General features: G+C 39.2%; 1 long non-coding RNA gene across 1 annotated transcript; it reads left to right on the top strand.

Moving 5' to 3' along the window:
* Positions 1–24,843, top strand: LOC129532294 (uncharacterized). The gene is made up of 4 exons (XR_008677980.2): positions 1–107; positions 7,799–7,980; positions 16,616–16,687; positions 22,648–24,843. It is a non-coding gene; the product is annotated as an uncharacterized lncRNA (long non-coding RNA).
* The last annotated feature ends 308 nt before the right edge of the window (positions 24,844–25,151 follow it).

Consider the following 25,151-nt stretch of genomic DNA (forward strand, 5'->3'; position numbering starts at 1 on the left):
AGATGGGTCTTGTTCTGTCACCTGGGCTGGAGTACAGTGATGTTGTCATAGCTCACTACAGTCTCAAATTCCTGGGCTCAAGGGATCCTCCCACCTCAGCCTCCCAGGTAGGTAGGACCTATGGGTGCATGCCACCATGTCCAGTTAATTTTGTTTTTGTATTTTTTGTAGAGATGGGGTCTAATATGGTTAGGCTTTGTGTCCTCACCCAAATCTCATCTTGAGTTGTAATCCCCATAACCCCGCGTGTCAAGGGAGAGACCAGGTGGAGGTAATTGAATCACAGGGGACAGTTTCCCCCATGACATTCTCATGGTAGTGACTTCTCATAAGATCTGATGATTTTATAAGGGATTATTCCACCTTCACTTGGCACTTTTTCCTGCTGCCTTTTGAAGAAGGTGCCTTGCCTCCCCTTCACCTTCCACCATGATTGTAAGTTTCCTGAGGCCTCTCAAGCCATGCTAAACTGTGAGTCAATTAGACCTCTTTGCTTTATAAATTACCCAGTCTTAGGCAGTTCTTTATAGCAGTATGAAAATGGACTAATATAGTAAGTTGGTACTGCAGAGGGTGGGGTTCTGCTATAAAGATACCCAAAAATGTGGAAGCAACTTTGGAACTGGGTAACAGGCAGAGGTTAGAACAGTTTGGAGGGCTCAGAGAAGACAGGGAAATGTGGGAAAGTTTGGAACTTCCTAGAGATTTGTTGAATGCCTTTGACCAAAATGCCGATAGTGATATGGACAATGAAGTCCAGGCTGAAGTGGTCTCAGATGGAGATGAGGAACTTGTTGGGAACCAGAATAAAGGTGACTATTGCTATACTTTAGCAAAGAGACTGGCAGCATTCATTTTTCCCCTGTCCTAGAGATCTGTGGAATTTTGATCTCGAAGGAGACGATATAGGGTATCTGGTGGAAGAAATTTCTCAGCAGCAATGTGTTCAAGAATTGACTTGGATGCTCCTAAAAGCATTCAGTTTTATGCATTCATAAAGAGATGGTTTGGAATTGGAACTTATGTTTAAAAGGGAAGTGGAGTGTAAAAGTTTGCAAAATGTGTAACCTCATGATGTGATAGAAAAGAAAAACCCATTTTCTGAAGAGAAATTTAAGCCAGCTGCAGAAATTTTCATGAGTAACAAGAAGCCAAATGTTAATTGCCAAGACAGTGGAGAAGATGTCTCCAGGGCATGTCAGAGAACTTCATAGCAGCACCTCCCATTACAGGCCTGGAGCCCTAGGAGGAAAAAATGTTTTTGTGGGCTGGGCCCAGGGCCTAGCTGCTTTGGGCAGTCTTGGGACTTGGCGCCCTGCGTTCCAGCCATGGCTAAAAGGGGATAACATAGAGTTCAGGCTATTGCTTCAGAGGGTGCAAGCCACAAGCAACATGTGGTGTTGAGCCTGTGGGTACACAGAAGTTGAGAACTGAGGTTTGGGAACCTCTGCCTAGATTTCAGAGGATGTATGGAAATGCCTAGATGCCCAGGAAGAAGTTTGCTGCAGGGGTGGAGCTCTCGTGGAGAACCTCTGCCAGGGCAGTGCAGAAGAGAAATGTGGGGTTGAAGCCCCTACATAGTCCCCACTGGAGCACTGCCTAGTAGAGGTGTGAGAAGAGAGCCACTGTCCTCCAGACCCCAGAATGGTAGATCCACCGACAGCTTGCACTGTGTTCCTGGAAAAGACAATCAATGCCAGCCTGTGTAAGCAGCCAGGAGAGGGGTTGTGCCCTGCAAAGTCATAGGGGCAGAGCTGCCCAAGGCCATGGGAACCCATCTCTTGCATCAGCATGATCTAGATATGAGACATGGAATCAAAGGAGATCACTTCAGAGCTTAAGATTTGACTGCCCTGCAGACTTCAGACTTGCACGGGGTCTGCTGCATCTTCATTTTGGCCAATTTCTCCCATTTGGAATTGATGTATTTACTCAATGCTTGTACCCCCATTGTATCTAGGAAGTAACTAACTTGCTTTTGATTTTACAGGCTCATAGGCGAGACTTGCCTTGTCTCAGATGAGACTTTGAACTTGGACTTTTGGGTTAAATGCTGGAATGAATTAAGACTTTGGGGGACTGTTGGGAAGGCATGATTAGTTTTGAAATGTGAAAAGGACACGAGATTTGGAAGGAGCCAGGGACGGAATGATATGGTTAGGCTTTGTGTCTCCACCCAAATCTCATCTTGAATTGTAATCCCCATAATCCGCATGTGTCAAGGGAGAGACCAGGTGGAGGTGATTGAAACATGGGGGGCAGTTTCCCCATGCTGTTCTCATAATAGTCAGTGGGTTCTCATGAGATCTGATGGTTTTATAAGGGACTCTTCCCCTTTCACTTGGCACTTCTCCTTCCTGCTACCTTGTGAAGAAGTTGCCTTGCTTCCCCTTTGCCTTCTGCCATAATTGTAAGTTTCCTGAGGCCTCTCCAGCCATGCTGATCCATGAGTCAATTAAACGTCTTTCCTTTATAAATTACCCAGTCTTGGGCGGTTCTTTATAGCAGTATGAAAATGGACTAATATGGGATCTTACTGTGTTGCTCAGGTTGGTCTTGAACTCCTGGTCTCAAGCAGTCCTCAACCTTTGCATCCCAAAGTGTTAGGATTACAGGCATAAGCCATCATGCCAGGCCAACAAGTTCTTTAAATGGATTCTCTAACAAATCTTCCTTTCCATTTCACCACTTTCTTTTAGACAATAACACATATCCTTGGTTAAAAGAAAACCAGATCATGTTCTTTTTATTTTGGAATATTCCAATACCTGTATTACCGGTATTCATGCCACCTTAAAACTCTATCAAACACTACTGTCAATATATTGCTTTTCTGCTCTGCTCAGAAACCTTCCAGGGTTCCCTGGTACCAGTTTTATTATATTGAATATAAGCTTTAAATTTAAGCTGGCTCTTACAACCCTTCAATATATGACCCCATCCTATCTAGCCCTCATCAGTCTAACCAGCATTGCCTTCTCATACAGCCTTCTGTGTTCTTTCCATTTAAAATGTCCTCCTGCTTTGCTTTTATTCTCTGAATTCTACCTCTTATTGAAAGTCCAGTCAAGTTTTCCCTTCTTTGTGAAATTTTCTGTCTTGTCCAGTTTATCTTCCCCTCTGGTAGCCATTTCAGTATCTACAGTATGTAATGTGCAATTTTGGATGGCAATACCTATGAAAGTGGGAAAAGTGTTTGGATTTGCATTGGGTTAGCATTGTCCCTAGCACTGCACTTAATGACACTGGGCAATGTACTTACCCTCTCTGAAGCTCCATTTTCTCATCTGTAAAGTGGGGACAATATTGATTTCACCGTAGAGGTAAGGATACCTTTACTTCTTAGGTAAAAGATAGGATAGCTGGAAAGATAGGTATATGGTACTTAACTTCATGCCTTCCACAGGAAGATCTACACCAGAAGTGTCAACAGTTTCCTTCTTGTCTTCATATCGCCTTCTGAAAGAATCTATGCCTGCTAGAGCCCCAGAAGAGATACCTACCAGTTTAGATGCTTTTTGGATCTAAGTAACAGAATGCCTAACTAAAAGTAATCAAATAATACTGATTTAAAAAAAAACTAAATTAACATGATACTTCATGTTAATTTAGTGCTGGTGTCGAGGCTCAATGATACATGGCTCTGAATTGCCATCTCTGGGAATCATTTAGTACCACAAAGCATGACTTACATTCATGCAGCAGAGTCAAGAGTATGGAAGGAAGGAACTCTTTTCCTGCAACTTACTATTTTGGAAGAAAACCTTCCCTTGGCTTTCTTTTATGTCTCATTGGCCAGAAATATGTGATGTGTCCAAGCTTGGAGGGATTCTGAGTAAGTACATATCTGGCAGAAGGAAATTGCACTTATCATAATTGACTTGGACCAGCTATGATTCATCTCCTGGGACTGGGTACATTCCTGCCAGAAGTGGTGTTCTATTATCAAAGGAGAAGAGGGAATGGCTGTAACATAGGCACCAATCCTATTACTCTTTGGGTAACTCAGGATGCCACATGACCTCTTTCTACTGACCACAACTGATTAGATGGGAATAAACATTAACCCAAGCTGAATCAATCAGATTCTCTTTCATTAGGATTTTAATTAAGAGCCCAAGAATCAATAGTTCCTGATTTTGGTGCGTTGGTGGTATAACCAAACTTTAAAACTTTACATTCTATGATATATTCCAATAAAGGCTCCATTTAGTAGGGTTTTGTTTCTCGAAATTAGATTAACCCTGATTAAACCACAGACTCATGTATATGGTCTCTGTTAATGATCACTAAAATAACAGCTGGTATAATATTTACTATCCTATTTTGTTTTTTAATTGTTTCATTCATGTTTGTCTCATCTTGTGCACAACCTATAAATTGTTTAAGGCATAAATCAATCATATGTTATTTCTCATAGTTCTTAAAACAGTATTAACAACAAGGTATATTGAGATCCCTTACTATTTGTTGATTGATTGATTGCCACCTCCCCCTTTTTTTTTTTGGGAAAGGATTTCACTCTGTTGCCCAGGCTGGAGTGCAGTGGCGTGATCTCAGCTCACTGCAACCTCCACCTCCTGGGCTCAAGCAATCCTCCCACCTCAGCCCACTGAGTAGCTGGGACTACAGATATATGCCACCACGCCCGGGGCTAATTTTTTGTATTTTTTGTAAAGATGGCATTTTGCCATGTTGCCCAGGCTGTGCTTGAACTCCCGAGCTCAAGTGATCTGCCTGCCTCGGCCTCCTAAAGTGCTGGGATTATAGGCGTGAGCCACCGCGCCCGGCTGCAGTTGCAATCCTTTTTAGTTAATATTTTAAGCTGTTCCAGAAGCAGATAAAAAGAGAAACATGATATGTTATCTGTCAGATTAGCAGAATGCAATTCCAGATTGTTGGTTTGATAAATTTAAAGTATTTTAAAATTGATAAAAGAATAAAGAAATATATTCCAAATTGACAAAAGAATAAAGAAATATATTCCAATATACAAACAGTGGTTGTGTGATCTGTTAGTGTTAGGATTTATACGTCCTATCTATGGGTCTATCTTCATAATACTAATCTAAATTTCAAATTTCTACACATGACATGAATTACTTTCAGAATCTGTAAAAAAAATAAGTTAATTTCAAAAGAGGCAATCAAGAAAAGACAGTTGGCCATTTAATACATGTTTTTAAATTTTCTTGTTTTGTTTATGAGTAGGCTACAAATGAACTTTAATATTAGAGACACCAACTTTGGTCTTAATTGAATATTATACAAATTAAACTTTGATTTCTTTTTACTTTAGAATAATATTAATCTTGTAGGAAAGTTTAACACAATTTTAAGCACATATACTAGCAAATTACAAGTCTTCTCTTAAAGAACTTCAAAAATTCTTATTTAATTTAAAACATGATTTAAAAATGAACAAAAGACTCCTTGGCTATGTTTTAAGTCTAAAATCATTTGAGTTTTCTTGATATTTCTGTTCACTCTTTAAAAGAAATGCTATTCTGTTAATAGCTCATTCAAATGCTTAATGGGCATTTGTGCAAAGTCTGACCAGTAAAAACAAAATTCCCCCAGAATCCAATATCACCAAAGCTTTTGTTTCAAGTCACAAATTAGACAAATTTGTTTTTTTCTAACACTGAACATTTTGTATCAATCAGCCTCAGTTTAAGTAAATATCCATCTCTTTAGAAAACAAAATTAATATTAGAGATATTTTTGTTTGTAAAAAGAGCCAGATTCAACAAGTTCCAGATGTTGCACCTGGACCACAGATATATCCAAAATAACAAAAAAGGAAATACATTTTTTTGTTTTGTTTTGATTCCAAGCAGAAACAATCGCCACTCATGAATTCACATTAGAAAAAAATATATATATACATATATGTATATATATATACTCTTATACTCCATAAGGAAACACCGTTGTTTTAGCAAAGTGCTGCAAGACCTGATGTTATGTAAGTATCACGCCTTCCTATCACAGGATTGGTCGCAGATACACAGATTTGTCATCTTTAAAAAGCCACTGCCGTTGATTTTATAAGAGTTGCCAGGGTCGAATATTCACCCATGCTACATTTGGATGTGTGAGCAAAAGGCAGCTTCCTGATATTTAACTTTCATTGACAGCCCCCATGGGGTGTTAGGGGAGGGTGGAAATGGGAGGGAGGCAAGCTCTAATCTGGCCTGTAGGTAATATTACAGGCTCTGCTGGGGTCATCCCTTTGGGGTAATTTAGTCCCTGTGTCTCAGTTTCAGAATAAAGCTTCTTTCCTCAGATTCTCTCGAAAATGGCAGCTGGTAGATGGGCATTTTATAAGACCTTAAGGCGGTGGAGGAAGAGCCTCTGCTCCATGCTGGGCTCTCACTGGTTGTGGCTGCAGGGTGGCCGGCTCTGCCTAATCTCTGTTCTGGTGTTCCCTGGGAGAGCAGCCTGGCTTGGGCCTTGTGTGGGCCCCACATAGGCCCTGGACAGTCTGCAGATCTGCAGGTTGCATAATGGTAGCCATATGCCCAGCTAGAATGGGGATTCCTTTACTGCTGGAGAAAGGGAAGGAATATGGTTATTAATAGAAGTCTCTTCCTTGATAAATTTTAATTATTCCATCCTTATGTTGCAAGAATACATTCTTGAGCTTGAGTTTCTAACTTAATGTTGATGGAAAAAGCGTGTTTGATTAAAAGTTAAAAAAACAAAAAAAATGCTACCTGTTCTAGCTTTTCTACTAGTCTATTGTGCAGGCTTAAGGAAGTCTGTACTCCTGATTTTGGTGTCCTTTTCTTTAAAAGAAGGGGGTGCACTAGATGTTTCAGAAGGTTCCTTGAAGCTCTGATTGTATGTACATAAATCCAGTAATAATTTTAAAGGTCTATGATTCACAACTCTTACTTTACATAAATTTCAGAAGTTATCATGACAGGAATACATGGGAGAATAAATTTTTCTATCTAATCTTACCTGCATTCAGAAAACTCTTACTATAACGAAATTGCCCAATATTGCCGATAGTTCTTACCCTAAGCACTTGAGTACAATTTTATCACTCTGGTTTTCAAATCTTACTTCTCTGATGGTAGATACAGACCATATTAACCGAAATTATTGTAACAAGATGAATATATGTATCAGTAACTACACAATACATTAGCTATTGGTAGTGGTTCAAAGCTGCTTTGAATGCATTATGGGTAAGTTTATAATAAATAGATTAATAAAGAAAAATGGAAATACTAGTTACATATTCTTAGTATCTGAGATTGGGGTCATGTAGCTTAATTAGACTCCCCCAGAAAAATCCTGCATATTGTCAGAGACAAAATAATTAGCTAATTGGCTAGTTAAACCACTGTTTTGGTCATGAATGCCATTTTTTAAATGTTCTTATGAATTCGACCTACAGATAAATCTTGGGCATGGTTTGGCAAATTTAGAAGACTGAATGTGTCATTTGGGATGGGCAGAGTTACATTCATGGCCTAAGTGTTCCCTCATCTCACCTGCAGCTGGAGTTGCACCATAATTCCATATCTGTTTTGTCTTCAAGATCTCTGTAGAGACTATTATCTATTTTAGGTGTTTTTTCTGGGAAGATAAGTTCCAAAATCTATTTTTCTACTTTTTACCGTATATTTTTGTTGGGGAGGAAGAAATAGAGAAGATGACAGAAATAAAACCTCAGTTTGTGTTTGCAAACTCTTTGGAAATCATGTTTAGCTACAATGTTGAGTCTTCTGGAGTTTCTCAACTCAAAATTAAGTGCCCACTTTTGTCTCCTTTCTATTTCTAGGATTTCTTTTCTCCTTGAGAAGTAGATAGAGGATCTGAGGACAGCAGCCATAAGCCATGGCCTGCTTTGAAGACCAGCAGATGGGAGAGATAGGCATCCTGAGACATTTTTTCTTTGGTATCCTCAACACTACTATCAATATGTTTGTTGGAAGGGGCATGATTATGCTGCAAAAAAATCAGGTGAGGACATGCACAGTGCACATAACCCTGTTTACGTTGAACAGGCCGAACAGTCAAATTTAAATATGTGTGCAGAGTTTGCTTGAGACAGAAGTGTTAATCCACTTCTTCTTTCTCCATATTTTCTGCATCTCACTAAACCCAAAGAATAATATTAGTCATATGTACCTTCACAATAATTATATTTGCTTTTGCCTTTTCCCTTTAATCTTTGTTTATTATTGGCTTCAGCACACAGACTATTTAAATTTTTAGGTTCTTATTTGTCCATCTCCTTTTGAAAGTGTGGTAGTGTTTTTACAAGTAAATTTTTATTACACCTGTAACTGGAAGATTCTACCAAGAAAGACACAGCAAATTATTTTGAAACAGATTTTTTTATTTAGAGAAGAATTACTTAAAATGGTATTCCTTGCTTATCTAGAGATACCCAAGATGATAAAAGCCATCTATGACAGACCCACAGCTAGTATCATACTGAATGGGGAAAAATTGAAAGTCTTTTCTCTTAGATGTGGAACATGACAAGGATGCCCACTTTCAACACTGTTATTTAACATAGTGCTGGAAATCCTAACTAGAGCAATCAGACAAGAGGAAAGGGCATCCAAATGGGAAAGGAAGTCATCAAATTATCCTTGTTTGCAAATGATATGATCTTATATTTGGAAAAACCTAAAGGCTCCAAATTTAAGATCATATGATCTGGTCATATCATTTTGGCCTCTAAGACCAAAAAGCTATTAGAACTGATCAACAAATTCAATAAATTTGCAGGATACAAAGTCAACATATAAGAATTAGTAGCATTTCTACATGCCAATAACAAACAATCTAAAAAAGAAATCAAGAAAGTAATCCTATTTACAGTAGCTACAAATAAAATTAATCTCCTAGGAATAAATTTAACCAAAGAAGCGAAAGATCTCTATAATGAAAACTGTAAAACATTGTTAAAAGAAATTGAAGAGGGCTGGGTGTGGTGGCTCACGCCTGTAATCCCAGCACTGTGGGAGGCCGAGGTGGGCGGATAATCTGAGGCTGGGAGTTCAAGACCAGCCTGACCAACATGGAGAAACCCTGTCTCTACTAAAAATATGAAATTAGGCAGGTGTGGTGGTGCGTGCCTGTAATCCCAGCTACTTGGGAGGCTAAGGCAGGAGAATCGCTTGAACCCAGGAGGCAGAGGTTGCAGTGAGCTGAGATCGCAACAAGAGTGAAATTCTGTCTCAAAAAAAAAAAAATAATAAAATAAAATAAAATAAAAATTGAAGAGGACACCAAAAAATGGAAAGATATTACATGTTCATGGATTGGAAGAATCAATATTGTTAAAAATGTTCATACTACCCAAAGCAATCTACAGACTTGATGCAATCCCTATCAAAATACCAATGACATTCTTCACAGAAATAGAAAAGGAAATCTTAAAATTTGTATGGAACCACAAAAAGACCCACAATAGCCAAAACTATCCTGAGCAAAAAGGACAAAACTGGAAGAATCACGTTACCTGACTTCAAATTATGCTACAGAGCAATAGTAACCAAAACAGCATGGTACTGGCATAAAAACAGACACATAGACCAATGGAACAGAATAGAGAACCCAGAAACAAATCTACACATTTACAGTGAACTCATTTTTGACAAAGGTGCCAAGAATATATATTGGTGAAAGGACAGTCTCTGCAATAAATGGTGCTGGGAAAACTGGATAACCATATGCTGAAGAATGAAACTGGACACCTATCTCTCTCCATATATAAAATCAAATCAAAATCGATTAAAGACTTAAATCCAAGACTTCAGACTATAAAATTACTAAAAGAAACCATTGGGGGAAACTCTCCAAGACATTGATCTGGGCAAATATTTCTTGACTAATACTCTACAAGCACAGGCAACCAAAGCAAAGCAAAAATGAACAAATGGGATCACATTAAGTTAAAAAGCTTCTGCACAGCAAAGGAAAAAAAAATCAACAAAGTGACGAGACAATCCACAGAATGGGAGAAAATATTTGCAAGTTCTCAATCAGACAGAGGATTAATAATCTCTCAAACAACTGTATAAGAAGCTCAAACAACTGTATAAGAAAAATCCAACAATCCAATGAAAATTGGGTAAAAGATTTGAATAGACAGTTCTCAAAAGAAGATATACAAATGGCAATTAGGTATGTGAAAACCTGCTCAACATCACTGACCATCAGAGAAATGCAAATAAAAACTACAACGAGATACATTTCATCCCAGTTGAAATGGCTTTTATTCAAAAGACAGGCAGTAAGAAATGCTGGTGAGAATGTAGAGAAAAGGGAACCCTCGTACGCTGTTGATGGCAATGTAAATTGGTACAATCATGATGAAGAACAGTTTGAACGTTCCTCAAAAAACTAAAAATAGAGCTACCATTTGATCCAGCAATCCCACTGACAGATATATACCCAAAACAAAGGAAATCATTATATGAAAGAGATATCTGCACTCCCATGTTTATTGCAGCACTACTCACAATAGCCAAGATTTAGAAGCAACCTAAGTTTTCATCAGCAGGTGAATGGATAAAGAAAATGTGGGAGGCTGGGCGTGGTGGTTCATGCCTGTAATCCCAGCACTTTGGGAGGCCAAGGTGGGCAGATCACGAGGTCAGGAGTTTGAGACCAGCCTGACCAACATGGTGAAGCCCCATCTCTACTAAAAAAAAAAAACAACAAATACAAAAATTAGCTGGGCATGGTGGCATGCACCTGTAATCCCAGCTACTTAGGAGGCTGAGGCAGGAGAATCTCTTGAACCTAGGAGGTGGAGGTTGCAGTGAGCTGAGATTGTGTCACTGTACTCCAGCCTGGGCAACAGAGTGAGACTCCATCTCACAAAAAAAGAAAAAGAAAAAAGAAAAGAAAATATGGTACATATACACCGTGAACTAGTATTCAGCCATAAAAAGAATGAGATCCTGTCATTTGCAACAACATAGATGGAACTGGAGATCATTGTGTTAAGTGAAATAATCCAGGCACAGAAAGACAAACTTCACCTGTTTTCACTTATTTGTGGGAGCTAAAAAAATTAAAACAATTAAACTCACGGGGATAGAGAGTAGAATGATGGTTACCAGAGGCTGAGAAGGGGAGTAGGGTTTTTTGGCAGAAGTGGGTACAAAAAAATTACTAGAATGAATAAAATCTATATTTGATAGCACAACATGGTGGCTATAGTCCATAAAAATTTAGTTGTACATTTAAAAATAACTAAGAGTATAATTAGGCTGTTTGTAACACAAAGGATAAGTGCTTGAGGTGATGGATACCCGTTTACCCTGATATGAGTGTTAAACATTGTATTCCTAAATCAAAATATCTAATATACCCCATAAATATAAACACCTACTAGATACCCACAAAAATTAAACACTAAAAAAAAAAAGCAGGCCCTTCATATGGGCTATATTGGTACATGTTAAGAGGTCAAATAATGAGGAGTAAAACTGAGAATAAAATATTTAAGTGTAATCAGGTTCGATCAGTATTTTAAAAATTAGTAGTCTGAGGAAATATGAGCTTGAACCAGAAACAGAATAAAAAAATACAAGGGTGGTGAAAATTAGATAGTTCAGGCTAATACTGACTGGCATCTCTCCAATATAACAGAAAGAAGACATCTAGTTCATTGCATAATTTTGATCACCAAAGAATAATATGGATTACACACAGTTAGGTGAAACCAACTGGCATTAGGCTGCTCACCAAGGAAGGAGGGAAAAGAAGCTTGGTACACTAACCGCTTTCCACAGGATAATCATGTGGTTTCAGAAGAAAGTGAATGTAAATGCTTAATTTGGGCACTGAAGTAGGTAATATTGTGGGGAGTGTACAAACAAGACAAAGAGATACTGGGTAAAAGCCCTCGAAAGAGGGATGGGGAAGACGTCGTAGGCTGGCTGACCTAAAGTCAATGTCTAACTCCTTCTCCCTCACCCGTCTCAACTACAGAGGCTGTAAAAGCTGAACGGTTGATTTTCTAGCCTTTGTTACATCTAGGGGACCAAATGACACACTTGAGATAAATGAGACACAGGCAGAAGCCCTTGGGGGAGCCCCTAGTGTGTCACTTTCTGAATAAAAAGCCAGAGCCTCTTGAAGAGAAAGCCCCTTGCCCGTGGTCCCTTCCTCTTTTCCTTCTTGGACATGGTAGTGAAGCTTGGAGGGGCAGCAGCCACTGGAGGACCATGAACTGGCTAACATGGATGTGAAAATCATTACATTAAAGATAGAGAAGCAGAAAAAGAGAAAGAGCCTGGGCCTTTGATAGCATCATTGAGCTTCTTTCTGTAATAGCTCTGCTTAGCTTAGAACTTCATGTTCCATGAAACAAACATCCTGCCTTAACTACCATTTTTGGAGTCTTCTTCATTTGCAAATGAATGCGATGTTAACTGATACAGCGGTCAAAGAAGTGAAAGGTTTTAGATTTAGAATAAATACATAAACATAAGCATGCATGTTTGAGAGCTTCATGGGTGCTGTAGACATATCACTTCTGCTGACACTAGTTAAGATCCTATCATTTTATAATCAAAGGTGTGTCACTTATTCTGTAACTACTCAATATCACTGCATGGAGGAAATCATGAACAGCGAAAACATGGCAGCTCAAATGTCTGGAGCCATCTGTGATTTGGCTTGGGATTGGAGCTAGCTATGTAACCTGCTACTCAGATGGCTCTCTTACCCAGACATTGCCTCTGAGCAGGGAGTAGAAAGGGCAGCCAACAGAATGCTGTACACATTGCCAAAAAGGAAGGAGATCAATTTCTATAAGGAGCCTAGAGTCTTCTCAGAGGGAAGACTCTGAGACTCCAATCCCTGCTCTCTGAGATTCAAAGTTAGGGACACTTGATGGGGTGGAATGAGATGGCCTTGACCAGGAGAGGTAGTTCCAGTGCAAAAGAACTCAAAAGACACCAAAAAAGAACTCACTGAAAGGAAGACAAAGTATGACTTGGTGATTTGGTTGCTATACAGGGATCCAAGAATTTGTGGGGTTTGCTGGTTCTGGTCCTGTAGCTGACTTATTTACTGTCCACTCAAATTGAGTGCCCCTCACTGTAGTACTCCTCCTTATGAGAGGATTAAATATCTCCAGCCTATGAACGTGGACACCACACTGACTGTAGTATTCGTTTTGGCCAGTGAAATGTAGAAACAGTGATGTGTGTCAGTCACTTCTGGGCAAGGCAGAGAGCTAGCTAGTGTGTGGTGTACTCTGCTCTTTTTCCTCTGACTGGGGATGCTCCAGATGGGGGCTGCTCTGTCAGTTGAGGTCGTGGAGTGAAGAGGAGGCAGAGCAGAGCCACAGCAGACCCACATGGGCCAGGTGAGAAAGAAACCTTTGTGATTATAAGCCAATTTGATGTAGGGATTGTTTGCTTGTGCAACAAAGCCCAGCTATCCTGACTCCTCCTTTGGGACTAATTGAGAGCACTTGATACTAAACTCAAATGGGATGCTCTGTGCCTACACGCTTTTAGTGTTTCACTTCTCAAGCTGGGTTCCACAGAGGGCTAAATCTGTGCCAAGTATTAATACAATTCAGTGGAAGAAAATTGATACTGGTGAATTTCTTTCTTCTTAAATATCTAAGAAATATATCAAACCTATAGTTATTCTTAATCGCATGGGATAATTACCATTAAAAATGGTATGACATTACTGAGAACATGGCCATGGTAGAATAATGTTGAGAATTAGCAATTGGTGCTCTTCTTACATTCCTCCTCCCACTCTAAAGTTGTATATCAAAATTATTTCCTTTACTTGGACCTTTCACCTCTTCTTTCTCCTAATCCAGGCACCCTCTCCACCAGGTAGATAAGGGCACAGAAGACAAGAAAATAAAGATGGCATATTTGAGTCTTTAACTGGTATATGTCGAAAATTACAGAAGTAGTTAAAGGTAGAACTCATGGGATGCAAAGGTGTATATGAGAAAGAATTGAGAGGAACCATTTGAAAGGGGTGCAGCATACAAACGAGAGACCATAAGCTCCCGCAGAATTAGCACAATGTGATACTAGTCCCCAAAGGCTTACAAAAGTTAAGTACGGGCCTTCTGTGCTTCCAGTAGCGGTCCAGAGACGACTGCCAATAGACCCTTGTCAGCACGATTCTCATCAATTATCCAGCACAAGTGACGAACATCTTACCATGAGTGGGTAACAGTCAGGATGCTCAGAAGCCCCCCTGAAATGCAGGGTAGGGCATGCGTACCTGGTGGTGATGATGGTGGCTTGAAGGGAAAGCTCCTGCCTGCACCAAGCTGGGATGATAAAAGCCATCTGGAAATTCACCAGTTCTTCCTGTTCCCCAGGAAGTCAAATCATGCCTGACACAGAGGCAGGATGTTTAATATGCACTTTGTTACATGGACAGCATTTATCTAAGTCTGTGCTAAGTATTTTGCATTAAAACTTATTTTTTGTCTTAAAATTTTACTTAAATACCCCGAAATTGAAAACACATTTTCACACAAATGCTTGTATATATTAACATATTATCATGGCAGCATATTTCCTAATAGCCAAAAAATGGAAACAACCCAAATGACCATCAACTAATGAATGGATAAACAAAATATAGTATATCCTCCATACAATGGAATATTATACATCAATAAAAAGGAGTGAAGTACTGATTCATGCTATAGCATGGATGAACCTTGAAAACACCAAGCTAAATGAAATAAAGCAGGGCAAAATGACTCATTATGCATAATTATTGCATAATTCCATTTATAAGAAATGTTCAGAAAAGGCAAACTCGTAGAGACAGAAAGATTAGCGGTTGCCAAAACCTGGAGAAGGGAAATGGGGAGTGACTACTAATAGGAATGGGATTTCTTTTGGGGGTGATACAAATATTCTGAAATTAGTAGTGATAGTTGCATGACTTGTGATTATACTGAAAATCCACATTAAATGGTTGTGGCACATTATATTTTAATTAAAAATCAATTTATAATATTTAGTTTTCATTGAATGTAAAAATATTTGTAGTACCTAAACTTGAACCTTGTGGATCTGATATTGAGAGTTTCAAATAAAAGGCAGTCTTGATACTGCACAAACTGTGTCTATCTCAAACAAGAAAAAAATGAGTGCTTCAAAATGAAAATGAAAATCACAGACTTTATTTGCTTAAAAAACAAAGGGAGTGAGCTATTTAGGATGAAACAATTGAATTTTGGAGAAGCCTGCTTCACTAGTCCTCAAAATACACTGATCATATTGTTTTTCACTTTGAAAGAAATATTATTTTTTTCAGATTATAACACAGTAAAGATAAACTTTAGGAATGGACTAAATGCTGTCTTTGATCATCAACATTATTTCGAATATTAGGCTCACAATTTCTAAAAAGTCACGAAAACATCATTCTCATGAAAAAATTTTGGTGAAGCATAACTTATTTTAAAAAGTAAAACAGATGATCTTGATATAGTTTATTCTTAACATAAAAATGTTTTTTTTGCATTGTGCTATGAAAAATAACACATGCAAATTAAATGTTGATGATTGGCTCAACTAACTGATCAGTGTGATTATTTTTTCTGTCTTCATTAATATAATTGAAGTATGCATTATACCTCATGAGCTCTCCTTAATATCCTGTCAATAAATTACACTTTCAAAAGTGTTCTGTGGTCAAGCAAGTTTGGGAAATGCTGCTGTGGCATAGTTCTTTGCACACGTTTACATCAGAAAGCTTTACCTGGCAGTATGTTAGATTGCTAAAGGAATTTATAATCCCCAAATTTCAATTGCTTATTTTTAAAAAGAGCTCACTTTCCATATCTCAGGTGGGTCAGCACCTCAGCTTACAGTCAGCGTGACAGCAGTTCAGTCTCTACATTCGCTTCAGTGATTTCCTTGGAGGGCATTGCAGTGTTGTGCGTTGGCAACTAAATGCACTGCCCACAAGCAGTATGCCTCTTCCACTCACATGTCATTAGCCAAGGCAAATTATATGACCACACCTAATTTCAAAGGGGACAGGGACATGCAATCCTACTGTGTGCCTGGAAGGAAGATAGCCCAACTAGTGAATGGCCCTAATGTCTATCCTCTAGTTTAGCCATTGTCCAATGGAACTATAATGAGAGTCACAAAAGTAATTTCCAACTTACTAGTATCACCATTAAAATTGTGAAAAAGAAGCAGTTAAGATAATTTTAATAGTCCATTTTATTGAAATGAATTATGGAAAATATTTTAACACACAGCCATACTAAAATTATTTAGATATTTTATTCCTTTTTCTCTACTAAGTCTTTGAAATCTGTTGTGTATTTTATGCTTACAGCATATCTCAGTTTCTACTGGCCATATTTCAGGTGCTCAATAGCCACATGTGGCCAGTGGCTACCATATTGATAGTGCAGCCCCAGTGCTTATGGTTTGGGAACATAGCCCTAAACATGACCACAACTATGAAATTTCCTTAAAGAGACATGTTTTAATTTTAAAAATTATCATATATATTTTACTATAAAATGATGTTTTAATGATTTTTTACTACCTAAACATTGCTCTGGGGAAAGGTTGTGTTAACCCTATGGCTCTGCTTCTAATAGCATATTACCTTGAACCTCACAAAGACTGGACTAGGACCTGCAGACTTCTGTTCAGTTCCAGATTATTTGGAGGTAAGTCATGTGGACTTGCTGAACCTCAGTTTCCTCATCTATAAGATGGCATGCTTAGATGATACAATCTCTAAAGTGCCTTTTAAATTCTCAAATTCTAAGAGTCTCATTAGAATGGCTTTCCCCTAATCATGACTAGGGCTGGGTTTTCTTGTTTGTTTGTTTGTTTTGTTTTAAGAAAAAAATGGCCTGTCGCACAGTGGCCTATAGAGTAACCTGTGTGGGGCCACTTTTTTCCAAACAGGAGAATTGCTATGCCCTACCTCAAGAGCTAGCCATCTAAATTCCATCATTACTGGGCACCCATTGGCAAAAGGGGGTCTCTCAAGTTGAGAGACAGACAGCTTCTAAGATGCTGTCCTGAGCATGTCCCTTAGAAAGAGTAGCCTTAAATCAAGATTTGTTGGCCGTGGGTGCCTATAAATGGAGGTTGGATAAACTTCTAGCATTGCCACCGGAATTTCCCTGGGCATTTCACCTCAATGTGGGGGGGATAATGTCCAGTGCCTAAATGATTAATGATCCACAGGGTATTTCAGAGGCCAGGGTAAGATTGGAACAGTAAAGAGGGAGGGGAGTGAGAACATCCTGCTCTCACCCCATGGTCAGTGAACTAGTTGGTTGAGGACAAATGCTAGCGCCTGGGGATGGGATCTCACTTTGGTGACTGTGGGGATGCTGGCTCCCCTTTGGATGGATTTCACACAGGGAGACGTTGGCTTGGCTTGAAAAGGCCTAAGGGCACAGGCTCTGCACACTCCTAAGGAGCTGCCCAGGCTTTCTTCAGACATGGATGCCTCAGGCACTTGCCTTTTCTCCTGAAGATTTTTAAAGCAACAGCAGTGGAAATGGAAGTGTCTTCCTGTGGCCTGATCTGAATTCACTCACAAAGCAAATTTCAGTTCCTCTACTTATTTGAAATCTCCTCACAGACAAGGCACCAGGGTTAATTAGTAGAGTTCATTTACTGTCAACCGAACACTTGGGAATAAAGAATTTAGAACCAGGTCACTAGGTGAGTGTAATTCACTATGAGTGTGCAGGGCAAAGTGGTTTATTTAGAGGTATTAATAATGGCTTTTTGTCTTATATAGATTGAATATGTACAGTATTTTGTACTCTCCTTCTTCAAACTCAGGTAAAAAATACATTGAGTGTTTTTATGAGAATCTTGGGCTGGGCGTGGTGGCTCACGCCTGTAATCTCAGCACTTTAGGAGGCCGAGGCAGGTGGATCACAATGTCAGGAGATCGAGACCATCTTGGCTAACATGGTGAAACCCCATCTCTACTAAAAATACAAAAAATTAGCTGGGCATGGTGGCGTATACCTGTAGTCCCAGCTACTTGGGAGACTGAGGCAGGAGAATCTCTTGAACCTGGAAGGTGGAGGTTGCAGTGAGCTATCGTGCCACTGCACTCCAGCCTGGGCAGCAGAGCGAGACGTCGTCTCCAAAAAAAAAAAAAAAAAAAAAAAAAAGAGAATCTCTAATTTAAGCTGTTGAGCTCCTGTGTAGTTCAAGGAGGTGATAAATTCCTGCTTAAATAATAATATTAAGATTCCAGAATCTGAGCTAAGATATTGATTTTTGAAACTTTATGCCGGAACTCTCTGACCTTCAACATTTTTCTTACCCCTTTGGGCATAGATTTATACCCAGGCCTTAAGAAATGGCTCTCATGTCTTAAAGAAAAGTCATAAAGAGGACAAAAGAATGTGCAGTTCAGCTTTCATTCAACTGAGACGTCTTATCAGTAAATTCCTACATTCTTGGATCAATTTCTGGTGAGCAGGACAAAATGAAATATGTAATGTGAGTTCAGATGAGGTGAAGTGAGGCTGTTTACTTGACAAAATACCTGTGTTTTTGTTCTGTTACAGCTGGGTATTTATTTCTGACTCTATGTGCCAAACAATGTAATTGAGCAGGCTGGTACGAGGTTGAACATTTGATGCATGGGGACCAGTTCTCATTCTTGTTCCAACATTCTTGAAAAACCTTATGTAGTGGATATGCCAGAACTGCCTCAAACAGAAAACAGGCTGAGGTCACTGAGGGTTATTTCTACCACCTTCTCCAGGCCTCAGCCCTGGGCTCACAGGCCTGGACCCTCTTGGTTTGGGTGCCTCCTCAGATCATTATGGGCTCCCAACTCCTGTCTTTGTCATCTGTTCTTCTCTAATTTCAGCCACTTCCCACCTTTCACATCCTGAGGTGCCCTGAACATGCTCTGCACTTCCTAACACTCATGCCATCATTCTTGATGTTCTCTCTGATTGAAATCATCTTCCACCCTCTCTTCACTTGCTTGCTAGATGAACCTCTACTCATTCCTCAAGACCCACCTTGAATTTCTCTCTCTTTTGTAACGTCCTCCTAAAATCCCCCACCCCCATCCCTGCTATCTTGGCCTGAAGTAACTGCCACCTCCTCCTGCGCTTTCAGAGCCTACTGATTACTTCCCTCTCTCTAGTACAGCACTTACCGTGTGGTTTCATAGTGGCAAGTGGCTTTACACAAGTTTCTTATGCTTTCTGCACCTCAGCTTTATCATCTGTAAAATGTGAGTAAAAATAGTGCCTACTTCATAGGGCTATGCAGACATGACACTTGCAAAAGTCCTTAGCACATTGCCTGGCACACAGTAGGAACTCAATCAATGGCTGCTATCATTATGATTGTAATTATCATTGTAATTACTCACTATATGGGACAGTGTGGAACAGTGGCAAAATACCACTTGCTTGGCAAGGTTTAATGGGGAACACCAAAGCAGCAGTCTCCCTTTGTTCTACTCTATTCCTTTTTAGAAGTATTTTATTGTGAAAATTTCTAATATTCACAAAAGTAGAAGGCGTAGTATAATGGACCCCCAATATGCATCATCCAACTTCAATAATGATCAATACACTATCAAACTTGCTTCATCTATTTGTCCTCTCCCCAACCCTTACAGGTTACTACTTTTCTACAGCTTTATTGAAGTAGCTTTATGTATCATAAAATTCACACTGTAAATGTATAGTTTAATGATTTTTGATGAATTTCTAGAGTTGTGAAATCATCAACTGCAATCCAGTTTTAAAGTCCATTCCTTTTTTATTTAAAGAGAGAAAAAGCAACTCTCTTTCTTTTGTCGTTACCATACTTTACATTATTTTTAATAAGGGTTATAATGAGAAGAGACAATGCTCACAGAAGAAGACCAGGCGTCTATGGACATTTTTGTCTTTTCCATGTCTGCTATGAGAAAAAGTTGTGTTTTCTCCACACTGCAAGAGTCTGTTATGGAAACAAGAGGGTCTTTGGACTTGTTTGTCTAACTGTTTTAATCTTCTCCTCCCACTGCAATAAAAACCATCTGGCATGTTGAAAAGGTGGAAGATAAAGAAATGGACAAATTATAAAATGCTGCTGGAGGCTGAAGATGGTTGTTTAATATGTGTACAGAAACAAAACAGATTGGGTTAATTACAAGAGACGATCAAACTTAAGGCAGTAAGATATGATTCCTTTCCGACTTCAATTCATTACACTGCTTTGGTCAGCTTAGCACATTATATTTGCCATGGAGACTGTAATTATTTGCAGGAACCACGATACCAGCTTTAATTTCTTCTTTCAAGTTGGTCAAAGCAATGACCAACTCTAAGCTATGCAATCGGTCTTGAGATGGCACAACTATGGCTCATTCATTTGCTCTACAATTATTCAGTTCTTCTGATAGTTGGGATCATCCTAGTAGATTACCCTAAGCAGCTAGGTATGGTAGAAAGAGCAGATGTGAGTTCAAATCATGGCTGTGCTATTTAACTCTAACCCTCAATTACCCTCTCTGAAAAATAGGGATAATAGTTTTTATTGCACAGGGTTGCAAGAAGATTAAATGAGATCATGCATATGTGCATGACACATTGCAGAAATTTAGTAACTCTTAGTTCCCATCTTTATCTAGGTATTGGTAGGGTCACAGATGTTTTAGGTCAGGTTCACTAGAAGCAGAACCCAAAATGGGAATTACTTTTGTGAAAGTAATTTATTGAGAGAATGCATTTCAATAAAAACCCATAAGGTGCAACCGTCAACACAATCAATTTTAGAACATTTAATTACCCCCAATAGCCCTGCAACTCCTAAGCTACTCTCCCATTGTCTACCAGGTCTAGGCAACCAGTAATCTACTTTCTGTCTCTGTGAATTTGCCTATTCAGGCCATCTCATATAATGTGAAATGTTATAGCGGAATGAAATCATATAGTAAGTGGCCTTTTGTGAATGGAATTATATAATAGGTGGTCTTTTGAGAATGGCTTCTTTTACTTGGTGAAGTGTTTTCAAGTTTTACCCACATTGTAGTACGTATCAGTATTTTATTCCTTTCTGTTGCTTAGTAGTGTTCCATTGTGTGACTATAGCACTTTTTGTTTATCTGCTAGCTAGTTTATGACCATTTGGGTTGTTTCCATTTTTTGACTATTATAAATAATGCTGCTATAAACAGTTGTGTATTTTTAAAAAACCCAGAAAATAAAATGAAAAGCCTATAAGGGAGAGAGTGAAGCAAAACAAGGTAGGGGGAGAAAACAAGGAAGGATGTAGATTTAGGTGAAGTCTAGCCATGGCCCAATCCCTGGGGGCTTGGGAGCATTAACAGCCGAAGAGTTGTTCCCCATTGAGACAAAGGGGCCAGCTTTTTGCATCTCATATCAGTCAATCATTGTGGACTGCCTTGGTTGGGATTATGGAGTGTCACCTCCAGGGACAAGTGTCTATTCTCAGGACAGAGGAGGCATCTGTGAGCCCTTTGCAGTCAACCCTCAGAGAAGCTGGGGCATGGTGTACTGGCATAGTAAAAGGGACTGGATGGGTCACTACAGCATCACCTACAACAGAGGCAAAACAGAACTGACTCTGCCTTACAAAAGTATTTGGGAGGATATGAGACATGTGAATCATTAGAGGACGGGGCATTCTGCCACTCTTCCAGCTAGAAAAATTTTTTAAAAACAGACTTTGTGGAGAAGGAAGCAATGAGGTGGAAATATAGATGAGAAGATGAAGAAAAGAGTTCACTGGTGTTTCTAGTTAGGGGAATATCATAGGCCAAGACTTCGGAGGAAAATCAAAGTTCTTTCATTGAATGTTTCAGTTCCAGACACTTTGCTAAGTGCTGGGGCAGTATATTGTTTGATTTGAATTTGGATAACATTAAAGGGAAATATAAGAGATAAGTTTGAAAAAGTAAATCAAAACAGATTGGAGAGGGGATGTGTGAATACTAGCCTAAGGGTTTTAGAGTTTATGTTGGTGGTGGAAGCCACTGAAAGTTTTTGAATAAGGGAGTTACATGATCAGAGCTGACAATAATAACTAGGCTTATAATTCTTTTTTTTTTGAGACAGAGTCTCACTCATCGCCCAGGCTGGAGTGCAGTGGTGCAATCTGGGCTCACTGCAAGCTCTGCCTCCCGGGTTCACGCCATTTTCCTGCCTCAGCCTCCCAAGTAGCTGGGACTACAGGTGCCTGCCACCACGCCCGGCTAATTTTTTTTTTTTTTTTTGTATTTTTAGTAGAGACGGGGTTTCACTGTGTTAGCCAGGATGGTCTCGATCTCCTGACCTCATGATCTGCCCGCCTCAGCCTCCCAAAGTGCTGGGATTACAGGCGTGAGCCACCACGCCCGGCCAAAGGTGCCTCATTGTTTTAAGGCTAAAGACCACACACATTGCCCAGACCTGCAATAACCTGCATGATCTGGGCCTGGTCTGCCCCATGGCATTCCACCCAGAGCATCCTGAGACATGTGCTTAGCATTGCACAGCCATTCAGGAGAGCTGGGTGTTCTCAGCCCTACCACTCACATACAGCAGGATCTTGTGTAAGTTACTTAGCCTCTCTGGGCCATTATGGTCCTCATTTATAAATTATTGATTACAGACGATAAATGTTATAATTTTAGGGCCTGAAGAGACCCTTGGGGTCATGGGCATCAGAAGATTCCCTGACAACTGATCTGGGCATCACATCATGCATGCAAAGGAAGATTTAACAGCACCACAGCAGAGCCATGCATAGGAGCACATAATCATTCAAGCTCCAGGACATGAGAGGGGAAGGAATCATCAGCTCTGGGAAGGGCAAATTCCAGAGGGCCTTCTGGAGGTGACCCTTGAGCCATGTTAAAGATGGAGAGGGACTGTACCTTTGGCAGAAGTAGCAGAGAGGAAGACATCAGCACTGGGAGACCTGGAGAGTGCAAAGACAAGGAGAAGAGAATGCTGAGGCACTGTGCTGATGAGTGGTAAGGGTCTGCTCCCATGGGTGGACAGGTTGAAGGTGGCCTTGATGATCAGGCAGAAGTGGATGGGCTTGATAAATGAACTATGAACCAGTGCAACATACCCTGGCAAGAGAAACACTGTAAATGTGGTGTTTAAGGTAGCTATTTGGAGAGTATTTGTTTTTGGTCTTTGAACAAGTAACTAGGAAAAATAATTAACTTTTTATTTTGAAGTAAACTTAGAGGAAAGTTGCAAACATAGTACAGAGATTTCCCATTTACCTTTCACTCAGCTTCCCCAATAACAAGTCACATACAATAATACTATTACCAAACCCAGCAAATCAGCATTGGCAAAATATTATTAAATAATTTGCAGACATTGTTCAAATTCCTGCAGTTTTCCCACTACTCTCTGTTGTTTTACTGGTCCAGGATCCAATCCAGGATTCCACTTTGCATGTAGTGATTATGTCTCCTTCATCTTCTCCACACTGAGACATTTCTTCAGGTTTTCTTTGTCTTTCATGACCTTGACACTTTTGGAGAGTCCAGACTAGTTATTTTGTGGAATGTCCCTCAGTTTGGGTTTGTCTGGTGTTTTCTTATGATTAGATTGAGATTGTGGATTTTTGGCAAGAATACCACTGAAACGATGATGTCTTCTGGGCACACCTCACCAATGGGTACATGGTATCAGTATGTCTTACTATTGGTGATATTAATTTTGATCATATGGCCAAAATAGGCCTACCAAGTTTCTGCAATGTGAAGTTACTATTAGGAAAAAAAATGGTTTGAAATCACATTTCATGGGATCTTATTACGTTCTTACAGATTGATCTGATTATGTATTTGTCTTTAAAATGGGTTGCTCATTCAGTCATTCAGTTATTACTTACTGAGGACTTACTATGTGTCAGGCATTGTGCTGGAAATGGCCGTGAACAAGACAGATGGGGTCCCCACCTTTGTGGAATCTAGTGGGAGAAAACATTAAACTGAACATCACCAGGTTGGAGTAGAAACACGTAACAAGGAGCTGTAAGTAGTTTGAGAGTAGGGAAATGCATGGTGGCAGGGTCAGGGGAAGATGGTGAAGCTGAGACCTGAGGGGCAATGAGAGTTATTCAGGGGGAGGGGGATTGACTCTTAGGAGGGAGCTCCTTTCTGACTATTTTTTAGCTTCCATTTTTAATTAGAGAAATTTATATTCATTATTAGAAAACAAATTAAGAGTGCAGTATTTTTTAGTATCTAAGGTGACCAATAATAAATTGAGATAATTTATTTGACAAGTTTTGTCTTGTAAAACTATTCGTTAAATAAAGGTATTCTGAATGGAGACAATAAGACAATACATGTAAAAATATTTGGGCTGAAAGACTTACATATTTGGATTAAAATATTAGACATAAGACTATCTTCCATTTAGCAGAATTGACTGTGAGTTTACCAGGTAACTCAGCACTTATAGAGAGAGTATTTTCTCAATTAAGAGTAGTATGGTGTACAGAAAAGAGTCATTGAGGGTGTCAACAATTTTAAAATTATAAATCATAACATGCACCTATGAAGAAGATTACAGGTTATTTTATGAAAATAAGACCACATTAAAAATGCATTGAGAAATCTCACTGATGGCGTTAGAGACAGATACAGTTAAGAAACAGATTAAAATGCGTGAACATGTATCCAAAATAATTATTCTACTTGGGTTATATTTTAATATTCAGATAATCAAAATAAAGCAATTTTAAATATTGCTTTAATGTACACAGTATATGTTACTTTTATTTTTTGGAAATTAATTTATTTTTGAAAATACTTTTTGAACTGTTTTAAAGATCTATCAATAAAATAAAATAGTAACTTAAAAATATGTCACAGAGTTACCTAATTTGAATTTTTACCCCCTTTTACCCTCAAAAGCTATAAATTATGTGATCTTTCCACCCATGTCCTCACTAGCAAATCTAGACCCCAACACTGGCAGCAAGCTAAAGGAAACAGGCTTTTCCCTTTTTAGAAGGCAGGAAAGAATTGTGAATCCTCATTGTTGTCTCGTCACCTATTTTTTTCTTGCAACAGTCCGTTTCCTCATAAGGTCACATAAATTGAGCACTATGTGCTCAAAAGCTGTCTGAAGTTCTTTGCATGAATCAACTCATTTACTCGTTAAG

This window comes from Gorilla gorilla, chromosome 2, assembly GCF_029281585.2.
Source record: "Gorilla gorilla gorilla isolate KB3781 chromosome 2, NHGRI_mGorGor1-v2.1_pri, whole genome shotgun sequence".
Taxonomy (NCBI): domain Eukaryota; kingdom Metazoa; phylum Chordata; class Mammalia; order Primates; family Hominidae; genus Gorilla; species Gorilla gorilla.